Source organism: Haematobia irritans, chromosome 2, assembly GCF_050003625.1.
Source record: "Haematobia irritans isolate KBUSLIRL chromosome 2, ASM5000362v1, whole genome shotgun sequence".
Lineage (NCBI taxonomy): Eukaryota > Metazoa > Arthropoda > Insecta > Diptera > Muscidae > Haematobia > Haematobia irritans.
Genome location: NC_134398.1, coordinates 128367896 through 128380700, shown reverse-complemented (window position 1 = coordinate 128380700; position 12805 = coordinate 128367896). Strand labels below are relative to the sequence as shown.

Sequence of the window (12805 nt, the reverse complement as noted above, 5' to 3'; positions counted from 1 at the left end):
TCACTTGTTTTTTTAATTTTTTTGATTATTCAGTTTTTTCTCATATAAGATGTGGTTATATGATATGCCCTCATTAGAAAATAAATATTCATAAAATTTACCCATAGACCCACCAATATGTGTTTGTGATCCCCCTCTATTTATACTATTATTTCTTGAAATATTTATTTGCTTACAAGCTCATTATCATGCCAATGAAAACATTTCCGCGTAACCACTGTGCTCTCTTGCAATGCCTTTTTTCTCGGTTAAAGTAGGGAACGGTAAACAATTTTTATAAATAGATTTAGAAAGGAACGATGATTTTTTATTAACATTACCCCTCAACATATTGTCTAAGAGGCAATAGAGATTGAGTAATAGAGATGGACTCCGTGGCGCAACGGTAGCGCGTCTGACTCCAGATCAGAAGGTTGCGTGTTCAAATCACGTCGGGGTCAAAACAAAATTTTGATTTTTTAAATACATGTTCTATTTTAATTGACTATTTTTAACAAACTGACAACTATATTATCGTGAGGCCAAAGATTTCATGCCTTTAAAAAACGAATGCGAATTTTGCTTAGCATAAAGACACATTTCTCTGATATAAAGTTTGTTTTCCTTCTCCAAAAGTCGATCAACTTTTCAATAAAGTCGACTTGTCCTTGCCCCCAAAGAAAAGGCAACGAAATTTGTACTGAGTTCATAAGTTTCTCAAATAAGCAAATTTTACTTAAATTGTGTCTGTCTAGAACTTCATATATAATTCCAATTTTTTCTTCCAAAATATGAAATTTTATTAAAAATTTATTAAAAATGTATTAGTATTAGTAAATTTTCTTCAATTGGACAAAAAATATTAACTTATTTGTACCATAGTTAAAATTTTCTAATATAAAACTACATTTTCTTTCAAGCACTCAAAAAAAGTAAACCCCATATTTCACTAAAGCTGATTTTATTATATTTTAGTCCATGGTATTATTACGTTTTAATAGTGTTTCCATGACTTTAATAATTTTTGGCATACGTTAGTTAAATTACCTAAAACAGAGGAAAAAATTATACACAAATGAAGCATAAAGATTAACTAACTCCCACAAAATAGTTCAGAATTTCTTAAAATTTTTACATTTTACCAATAATGCGCGCATCTTGAAATTCTCTTTAACAAGTGAAAGACAATAATTATATCTAATAAATTTTCTTGAATTTGTCGAAAATTATTTACTCATTTTTGTGAAATCGGCGTGATATCTGCGTTTCTAATACAGTTTAGTTAAACATTTCTAAAATTAATATATTTTTTTGAAAATTAACTAAAATTTTCTTTAATGGTGGGTTCACTGTTTTTTCAGTGTGGTGGGTTCACTTTTTACTGGGTGTATGTGAATCGACTTAAAACTGGGTATCTTTGTATGTAGATTTTTTTTTTACTAAAATAAAGTGAACCCTATATGTCACTGAAGCCGATTTAATTATATTTTATTCCATGGAATTATTATGTTTTAAGAAGATTTCCATTGCATTAATAATGTTTTGCGTACGTTATTAAATAAAACAGAGGAAAAAATTATACACAAACGAAGTATAAAGACCAAAAAAAAAATTGAAAATTTTACAGATAATGAGCCCATCTTGAACATCGTATGACACTAAAGACATTTTTGCAATTTTGAACTCCAATTTTTTCCTTCAAACTACGAAATTTTCTTGTTATATTTTGTATGATAAATTTTCTTGAATTTGTCGAAATCTATTTATTTATTTTTGTGAGGCGTGACGCAGATGTCACGCAGATTTCAATTTCAATTTCCATTTATAATAAAAAAAAGTATTACATGACTATAGCCTAAGTAAAGATACATAAAATAATAAGTGTGCAAATTTAAAATTGTATAACAATTTTTACATGATGTCGTTAAAATCTTTGCTGAAATTTTCTAAAATTAATCTATTTTTTTTTTAATTAACTAAATTTTTCTTTCCTGGTGGGTTCACTGGTGGGATCACTGTGTTTTCAGTGCAACTTGGCTTTAATAATTTTGAAAAATTCTTTAAAATTAATGAAATCATCTTTAATTTCGTTAATTTTTTTTTCTATCTTGACTACAAAGCAAAAAAAAACATTCAAAATAGGAGATGTTTTTCAGTACTTTATTTCAAAAACGCTTTTGTCTTGAAACATAGTCGTCGAGTCCGATTTAAGAAATTTAAGTAGTCGTTAAAACATTTTTAAGAATCACCTACGCAAGACGCAAATTTAAAGAGAATTGTGTTTTAACGGTACACTGAAAAAACAGTGTACCCACTTAGAAAATTTTGATTATTTTTAGAAAATTTTAACTAAAATGTATTACGCTGACATCACGCCGATATCGCAAAAATAAGTAAATATTTTTCGAGGAATTCAAGAAAATTTATTGATCATAATCATTTTTTTTTCACTTATTATTTGTAGTTTGAAGGAAAACATTGGAGTTCAAAATTGCAAGAATATCTTTAGTGTCATACGAAGTTCACGAAGGACTCAAATTTGTAGTAAATTTTACAAATTTAAAGAAATAATGAACTATTTTTTGAGAAGTACGAATTTAGTAAGTCTTTATGCTTCATTTGTGTATAATTTTGTTCCCGTTTTTAGTTCATTTAATTAACGTACGCAAAAAATTATTAAGGTAAAGGAAACTTTCTCGAAACATAATAATTCCATGAACTAAAATAAAGTTAAATTGGCTTTAGTGAAATAGAGAGTTCATATTTTTTTCAGTGTATCCTTACCTCAATCCTCTGCTCAAGACAAAATCATGTCATGATTTTTTTCAGTGCAAATAACTTTTCATATATATTTTTATTTTAATTCAAAAATTAATCGAATAAATTTATTTAAATATTTGAGCCTTTTCACATAACAAGTAATTTCAATTTGTATTTGATCCATTGGGAATTGTCTCCCAACATTCACAACGGCTCCTAAATTCGGGATCATTTTAATGATTGTAATTGTCGAAAACCATCGAAATAATTTCTCCACAGCATTTTATCAAAAGAATTGATATCATTACCTTGAAATGATGACCCCGACGTGATTTGAACACGCAACCTTCTGATCTGGAGTCAGACGCGCTACCGTTGCGCCACGGAGTCCTATAATTGGCTGTGTCAACCAATTCTATGGTCTAGTACCAATAATTTGTCCATCGGCTATTTTTAACTACAATACAAATAACTTAAGTGTTTCTAATGGCATATCCACTAGCAAGGCATCGTATTTCATCACATAGAGGGAATGCATCGATTAGGTGGGGGGCTGGTTCTATTCATAGAGTGAAAGCAAAGAACGTTCATCCATTCATTCGCCCAGTTGACGTTATATGCTGCCTCTGCTATCTAATTCAATTAGCTTTCGATTCATCGCGGTTTGTTTGTCAATTTTGATGTTGTTGCTGTTGTTGATGTCATGCTGTGGTCGACGGTCGATGTGGCCCATATCGCCTCAGAGGTACATTGATAACGAGGTGACGATATGTTTGCTATTGCAAACACAAATCGACACCTATGCTTCTAAAACATTTCGACATTAGTAGTGTTTTTTCGAGCTGATAAGATTAAAAAATTTGTTTATTGAGCCGCACCCAGAAAAATGTGACCCCTTCTTTAAGTTAAAACAAGTAAGGAAAGTCTAAAGTCGGACGGGGCCGACTATGTTATACCCTGCACCACTTTGTAGATCTAAATTTTCGATACCATATCACATCCGTCAAATGTGTTGGGGGCTATATAAAGGTTTGTCCAAATACAAACATTTAAATATCACTCGATCTGGAGAGAATTTGATAGACTTCTACAGAATCTATAGACTCAAAATTTAGGTCGGCTAATGCACAAGGGTGGAACACAATGTTAGTAAAAACAAGTAAGGAAAGTCTAAAGTCGGGCGGGGCCGACTATATTATACCCTGCACCACTTTGTAGATCTAAATGTTCGATACCATATCACACCCGTTAAATGTGTTGGGGCTATATATAAACGTTTGTCCCAGATACATACATTTAAACATCACTCGATCTGGACAGAATTTGATAGACTTCTACAAAATCTATAGACTCAAGATTTAAGTCGGCTAATGCACTAGGGTGGAACACAATGTTAGTAAAAAAATATAGGAAACTTTTAAATCTGAAGCAATTTTAAGGAATTTTCGCAAAAGTTTATTTATGATTTATCGCTCGATATATATGTATTAGAAGTTTAGGAAAATTAGAGCCATTTTTACAACTTTTCGACTAAGCAGTGGCGGAAAATGTTGGTATTTTTACCATTTTTGTCGAAATCAGAAAAACATATATATGGGAGCTATATCTAAATCTGAACCGATTTCAACCAAATTTGGCACGCATAGCAACAATGCTAATTCTACTCCCCGTGCAAAATTTCAACTAAAGCGGAGTTGAAAATTGGCCTCTGTGATCATATGAGTGTAAATCGGGCGAAAGCTATATATGGGAGCTATATCTAAATCTGAACCGATTTCAACCAAATTTGGCACGCATAGCAACAATGCTAATTCTACTCCCTGTGCAAAATTTCAACTAAATCGGAGTTAAAAATTGGCCTCTGTGGTCATATGAGTGTAAATCGGGCGAAAGCTATATATGGGAGATATATCTAAATCTGAACCGATTTCAACTAAATTTAGCACGCATAGCTACAATGCTAATTCTACTCCCTGTGCAAAATTTCAACTAAATCGGAGTTAAAAATTGGCCTCTGTGGTCATATGAGTGTAAATCGGGTGAAAGCTATATATTGGAGCTATATCTAAATCTGAACCGATTTCAACCAAATTTGGCACGCATAGCTACTATGCTAATTCTACTCCCTGTGCAAAATTTCAACCAAATTGGGGTAAAACTCTGGCTTCTGGGACCGTATTAGTCCATATCGGGCGAAAGATATATATGGGAGCTATATCTAAATCTGAACCGATTTCAATAAAATTTGGCACACTTGACTCTAGTACTAATTGTTCTTCTTGTGTAAAATTTAAAGCAAATTAGGGTAAAACTCTGGCTTCTGGGGCCATATAAGTCCATATCGGGCGAAATATATATATATGGGAGCTATATCTAAATCTTAACCGATTTCTTCCAAAATCAATAGGGATATATTCTGAGCCAAAACACAAACTTGCGCCAAATTTGAAATCGATTGGACTAAAACTGCGACCTAGACTTTGATTACAAAAATGTGTTCACGGACAGACGGACATCGCTATATCGACTCAAGATCCCACCCGCCAAAGACACCATGTGTCTATCTCGTCTCCTTCTGGGTGTTGCAAACATATGCACTAACTTATAATACCCTGTTCCACAGTGTGGCGCAGGGTATAATGAACTAATGTTGAAAAAAGTTGAACTTCGTACTACACCCAGAAAAAAGTGACCCCTTCTTTAAGTTAAAATGAACTCATTGCGAAGAAAGTTGAACTTCGTATAGCGCCAAAGACATTTTTATTTGTTTGAACGATGTGATTTTCGTAGAAATTAGGAATAACGCATTCCATATATTAGTTAACATTTTCCTATATTTATATACCACTATACTACAGAATGAAAAAATTTAACTAATTTGAATTCATATATGGAATGATTTTATTGAATTTTTTTCATTCATTTCGACAAATCTTACACATTTGTGGTAAAACTTTTACTTCATAATTAGAACTGCTTACCTTCGTTTTTAAATACAATTTTATTTATTTCTATAAGCAATTTTATCTTCAATAAAAGACATGTTTTATTAATATATTGAATATATTTATTAAGAATCAACAACATCGAATCTCTTTGAAATATTAGTTTATTATTCCACTATTTCCAATTTCCGTGTGATATTATCAACTGTAAAACGCACTTTTTCTTCTTCTTGTACTTTTCACTTTTAATAAGTTGCTGCCTAACGATTTTGTCCTCCTTTTACAATTTCAATACCTACAAATATAAAAAATCATAAAACATTTTTGTTGCAAAAGGTTAGCGTCACTGAATATTACCTGATAATTGAAGATTCCAAAATGAAGACAAATGAAAGGGTTGTTAATCTGCTGGTGTTTTCTTTCTTTATACACTATCACGAACATTGATAGATTTATTTAAAAAAATCGAAAATTTTTCTCACTAATTTAAAATAACAAATATTTTATATATTTTATTTGTTATTTATTATATTATTTTACCATATTATTTTTCAACAATCTCTCCGAAACAACGCGATTCCAACTAAAAAAACAACCGACGCGCAAATATATCGATTACACCCACGCGCAAACACATCGATTACGATGACAGGTATCGATTACAGGTAGACAATAGAAATTTAGGAAAATTTCCTATATTCTAACAAGTGTGTTTCCTTAAGTTTTGAAAGGATTGCATACTTCTTAGTACGAATGAACTAAAATATTTTTCTATGCCAAGTGTTGTTCGTATGTATGAAAAACTTTCTATTATAAAGGAAGTCGCAATTATTATTTTATAAGAAATTTTACTAATTTTTAAGAAACTTGGTTTTAGTTCGGTTTTTGTTTATTTTTACGAATGCTTTGTTATCGGTGAATAAAATTTTCTTTTTCAGTAGTAAATTCTTATACCCAGCGAAGAAAATAGTATGAGTAAAATTCCATGCCTTATTCTAGTTAATGAACTATTCCTAACTGCTTACCGTTTAGGATTTTTTTACTGAAACGAGTAAATTTTATTATTTTTCACAAAAATTTACCTTAATGGAAATAAAATGGATAAACTATATTGATGAAATTTTTTTCCTTTAGTTTCGAAGGCACTTTTTTCTGGGTGTAGAGGTGTGCGCGTGATTAACGCGTGAATCACGTGATACGTGAAAAACACCTGAACTCTCGTAAATGTGCCTGAATAAAATTTCTGCAAAATGAGGCTCACCAAAAAATTAAGATTTAATTCTTACTTGTACACTGAAAAAACAGTGAAGAAAACTTTTGATTAATTTTAGAAAATTTTGAATATTTTTAGAAAGTTTTAACTAAACTGTATTATAACACTAGCCAACAGTCGTTTTCTAGCATATTTTTTCTTATTGATTTTGACCTACGAAACATGAAAATGAGTTTTCTGTCGATTGGTTTTAGAGAAACAATTTATTTTTCAGCTATACGCAAAAAACCAAAATTGCTGTTAGCATCGTGTTTTTTATTTTATATGAATTTTTATATGTTTTTTTTTCTGCCACATTTTTATTAAAAAACGCCATTTTTTAACTTTTTTACGCCGCCAACATCCAAACTACTTACCCGATTTGAAAATTTTCTGAGAATAAGTTGTAGACGGCTCAATTTTCTTTAATTTGAGTAGCACTAGGATCAAATAGGTCAAATAAGACGAAAGATATGCTCAAAATTGTAGGTGTACCTCCAAAAATTTAAAAAAAAATTAAAAAAATTGTATCTCGAAAACCAATCGACAGAAAATTTTTTAAAACTCATTTTCGTATTTAGTAGGTCATTTAGTAAATCAATAAGAAAAAATATGCTAGAAATAAATCACAGAGAAAATTTTGTTATTTCTTACCTAGTGTAAGCGCTGATATCACGCCGATATCACAAAAATAAGAAAATATTTGTCGACAAATTCAAGAAAATTTATTAAACATAAATATTTTTTTCACTTTTTAAAGAAGTGTAGTTTGAAGGAAAAATTTGAGTTCAAAATTGCAAGAATGTCTTTAGTGACATACGAAGTTCATGATGGACGCTTTTGTAGTAAAATTTACAAAATTGAAGAAATAATGATCTATTTTGTGAGTAAATCTCTATGCTTAATTTGTGTATAATTTGTTCCCGTCTTTTAGTTCATTTAACTAACGTACGCAAAAAATTAATAGAGTAAATGAAACTTTATCCAATAATTTCATGAACTAAAATATAGTCAAATTGGCTTTAGTGAAATAGAGAGAACTGAAATTAATTTATCTGTCGAACTATTCATGAATTTCGTTACCTTTGCTCATTACTGGTTGAAAAATGTCGTGAGTCTCGTGAATCGTAGGTTAGGTTAGGTTAGAGCATGAGTTTTTAAAAGTAATTGGTGCGTGAGTACTGGTTTTCATTTCGTGAATGTGCGTGAGTGTAAGTGGCTACCACACGCATCGTGCGTGAGCGTACGTGAATACATAGTTTGCTTCGTGAATGTGCGTGAGTGTGAGGGAAAATTCACTCAGGCGCACACCTCTACTTCATATAGTGCCAAAGACATTTTTATTTGTTTGAACGATGTGATTTTCTTAGAAATTAAGAAGAATGCATTTTATATATAAGTTAACATTTTCCTATATTTATGTACCACTATACTACAAATAAAAAATTAACTGAATTGCACTCATGACATATATGGAATGGTTTTATTGAACTTTTGTGGACAAATCTTACATCTTTGTGGTAATCCGTTTACTTCATAATTAGAACTTTTTAAATATAATTTTATTTATTTATATAAGCGGATATTTTCTTCAATAAAATACATGTTTTATTAATATATTAAATATATTTATTACGAATCAAAAGCATCGACTGGCCTCGCAGAATTTGTTTATTGATACACTATTCCCAATTTCAATGTAATGTTAGCTTTTCTTGACTGTAAAAACTAATTTTTCCAACTTCTACCTTCCAGTTTTAATAAGTTGGTACCTAACGATTTTGTCCGGGTTTTCACAAAAAAGCTAGCGTCACTGAATGTTACCTGATAATTGAAGATTCAAACAGGAAGACGAATGAAGGGGTTATTATTCTGGAAGAAAACTTTTGATTAAATTTAGAAAATTTTGAATATTTTTAGAAAAATTTAACTAAACAGTATTACAAGCGCCTGCAGCACGCCGATATCACAAAAATAAGTAAATTTTTGGACAAATTCAAGAAAATTTTTTAGACATAAATACTTTTTTTTTAACTTGTTAAAGAAAATTTTGTAGTTCGAAGGAAAAAATTGGAGTTCAAAATTGCACGAATGTCTTTAGTGACATACGAAGTTCATGATGGATGCTTTTGCTATAGAATTTACAAATTTAAAGAAATAATGAACTATTTTGTGAGAAATACGAATTTAGTAAATTTTTATGCTTTATTTTTGTATAATTTTTTCCGTTTTTTAGTTAATTAATCTAACGTACGCAAAAAATTATTAGAGTAAATGAAATTTTCTCCAAACATAATAATAGTATAAACTAAAATATAGTTAAATTGGCTTTAGTGAAATTGAGAGTTCACTTTTTTTTTTGAGTGTATATATTTTCTTTATACACCATCACGCTATTGGTAGAATTATTTTATTTATTTTAATTTTTTATTGATTTTAAATAATTTTCAAAAAAAAAAAAAAAAAAAAAACAAGTATATACGGCAGTAAGTTCGGCCAGGCCGAATCTTATGTACCCTCCACCATGAATTGCGTAGAAACTTCTACGAAAGACTGTCATCCACAATCGAATTACCTGGGTTGTGGTATCTTAAAACTTCTTACCATCATTTTCTAAATTGTGAGGTAGTCCATACGTGGTACACTGAAAAAACAGTGAACCCACCAGGAGGAAAACTTTCGGTTAATTTTAGAAAATTTTGAATATTTGTAGAAAATTTTAACTAAACAGTATTACAAACGTTGGCATCACGCCGATGTCATAAAAATGAGAAAATATTTTTCGACAAATTCAAGAAAATTTATTAGATATAACTAAGTTTTTTCACTTGTTAAAGAAAATTTTGTTTGAAGAAAAAATTGGAGTTAAAAATGCCAAGAATGTCTTTAGTGACATACGAAGTTCATGATGGACACATTTTTGGTAAAATTTAAAAATTTAAAGAAATTCTGAACTATTTTGTGGAAGACACGAATTTAGTTAATCTTTATGCTTCATTTGAGTATATTTTTTTCTCGGGTTTAGTTAATTTAACTAATGTACATAAAAAATTATTAGAGTAAAGAGAACTTTCTCCAAACATAATATTTCTATGAACTAAAATAAAGTTAAATTGGCTTTAGTGAAATAGAGAGTTCACTTTTTTTTTGAGTGTATATATTCGACAAAAAAGGTGTGTATAGGTAAGTCTACAAATAATTACGAATTGATATGGACTTTTGCACGGTACGTAGAGAGCCAGAATTGAAATATGCGGGTCGCTTATATGGGGGCTATATACAATTATGAACTTGATATGGACCAATTTTTGTGTGATTGGGGATCGATTTATCTGAGGGCTATATATAACTATAGGCCGATATGGACCCACTTAGGCATGATTGTTAACAATGATTGTTAACATATACTAGCACAATGTACCAAATTTCAACTGACTCGAATGAAATTTGCTCCTCCAAGAGGCTCCAAAACCAAATCTGGGGATCGGTTTATATAGGGGCTATATATGATTATGGACTGATATGGACCACTGTTGGCATGGTTTTTAAATATCATATACTACCACCACGTACCAAATTTCAACCAGATCGGATGAATTTTGCTTCTCCAAAAGGCACCGGAGGTCAAATCTGGGGATCGGTTTATACACCCAGAAAAAAGTGCCTTCGAAACTAAAGGAAAAAATTTTCATCAATATAGTTTATCCATTTTATTTCCATTAAGGTAAATTTTTGTGAAAAATAATAAAATTTACTCGTTTCAGTAAAAAAATCCTAAACTGTAAGCAGTTAGGATTAGTTCATTAACTAGAATAAGGCATGGAATTTTACTCATACTATTTTCTTCGCTGGGTATAAGAATTTACTACTGAAAAAGAAAATTTTATTCACCGATAACAAAGCATTCGTAAAAATAAACAAAAACCGAACTAAAACCAAGTTTCCTCAAAATTAGTAAAATTTCTTATAAAATGATAATTGCTACTTCCTTTATAATTGAAAGTTTTTCATACATACGAACAACACTTGGCATAGAAAAATATTTTAGTTCATTCGTACTAAGAAGTATGCAATCCTTTCAAAACTTAAGGAAACACACTTGTTAGAATATAGGAAATTTTCCTACATTTCTATTGTCTACCTGTAATCGATACCTGTCATCCTAATCGATGTGTTTGCGCGTGGGTGTAATCGATATATTTGCGCGTCGGTTGTTTTTTAGTTGGAATCGCGTTGTTTTGGTATGCGGAGAGATTGTTAAAAAATAATATGGTAAAATAATATAATAAATAACAAATAAAATATATAAAATATTTGTTATTTTAAATTAGTGAGAAAAATTTTCGTTTTTTTAAATAAATCTATCAATGTTCGTGATAGTGTATAAAGAAAGAAAAAACCAGCAGAATAACAACCCTTTCATTTGACTTCATTTTGGAATCTTCAATTATCAGGTAATATTCAGTGACGCTAACCTTTTGCAACAAAAATGTTTTATGATTTTTTATATTTGTAGGTATTGAAATTGTAAAAGGAGGACAAAATCGTTAGGCAGCAACTTATTAAAAGTGAAAAGTACAAGAAGAAGAAAAAGTGCGTTTTACAGTTGATAATATCACACGGAAATTGGAAATAGTGGAATAATAAATTAATATTTCAAAGAGATTCGATGCTGTTGATTCTTAATTAATATATTCAATATATTAATAAAACATGTATTTTATTGAAGATAAAATTGCTTATAGAAATAAATAAAATTGTATTTAAAAACGAAGGTAAGCAGTTCTAATTATGAAGTAAAAGTTTTACCACAAATGTGTAAGATTTGTCGAAATGAATGAAAAAAAATTCAATAAAATCATTCCATATATGAATTCAAATTAGTTAAATTTTTTCATTCTGTAGTATAGTGGTATATAAATATAGGAAAATGTTAACTAATATATGGAATGCATTATTCCTAATTTCTACGAAAATCACATCGTTCAAACAAATAAAAATGTCTTTGGCGCTATACGAAGTTCAACTTTCTTCACAATGAGTTCATTTTAACTTAAACAAGGGGTCACTTTTTTCTGGGTGTATGGGGGCTATATATAATTATGGACTGATATGAACCAATTCCTGCATGGTTGTTGGATACCATATACTAACATCACGTACCAATTTTCAACCGAATCGAATGAATTTTGCTCTTCCACACTGAAAAAAATATTGTCGTGAGCAAAGATTTCATGTCCTTAAAATACGAACGCAAATTTTGCTTAGCATAGAAGGCGCATTTCTCTAATATAAAGTTTTTTTTCCTTGTCCAAAAGTCGATAAACTTTTCATTGAAATCGTATTGTCCTTATAATTAAGTGATTTTATTTAAAAATGGGTATCATAACATGAAAGAAAATTATTTGGGGTAAGGTCAACTTGACTTTAATAATTCAGAAAAATTCTTTAAAATTAACGAAATTGTCTTTAAATTTGTTGTCTTTTTGCATCTTGACTGCACAACAAAAAATCGTTCAAAAATAAGACATGTTTTTCAACACTTTATTTTAAAGATGTTTTTTACTTGAAATATAGCATAATTTCTACTGGAAGTCGAGTTCGAATTTTGGTAATAAAGTTGTCGTTAACACATTTTTAAAGGACTTTGAGAAATAAAGCTGATAAAACGAAAAATTAAAATTTGCTTCCTAGAAGCAAGTACACAAACCCCAAATTTAAAAGAGAATTGTGTCTTAAAAGTATCCTTACTTGTATTCTCCGCTTCATTGGCTCGGAATCAATACCAAAATTGTTAAAGTAAAGACAAAATCTTTAGAACCGCGCATGCGACGGCGACTATGTAACATTTTTGTCGCAAAAATATTCT

At 30.1% G+C, this 12805-nt stretch overlaps 2 non-coding genes across 2 annotated transcripts; one reads left to right on the top strand and one right to left on the bottom strand.

The window, feature by feature from the left end:
- Positions 1-368: 368 nt before the first annotated feature.
- Positions 369-440, top strand: TRNAW-CCA (transfer RNA tryptophan (anticodon CCA)). Its single transcript has one exon. It is a non-coding gene; the product is annotated as a tRNA-Trp (tRNA).
- A 2617-nt stretch (positions 441-3057) lies between these two features.
- On the bottom strand, positions 3058-3129 carry TRNAW-CCA (transfer RNA tryptophan (anticodon CCA)). Its single transcript has one exon. It is a non-coding gene; the product is annotated as a tRNA-Trp (tRNA).
- Positions 3130-12805: the final 9676 nt, after the last annotated feature.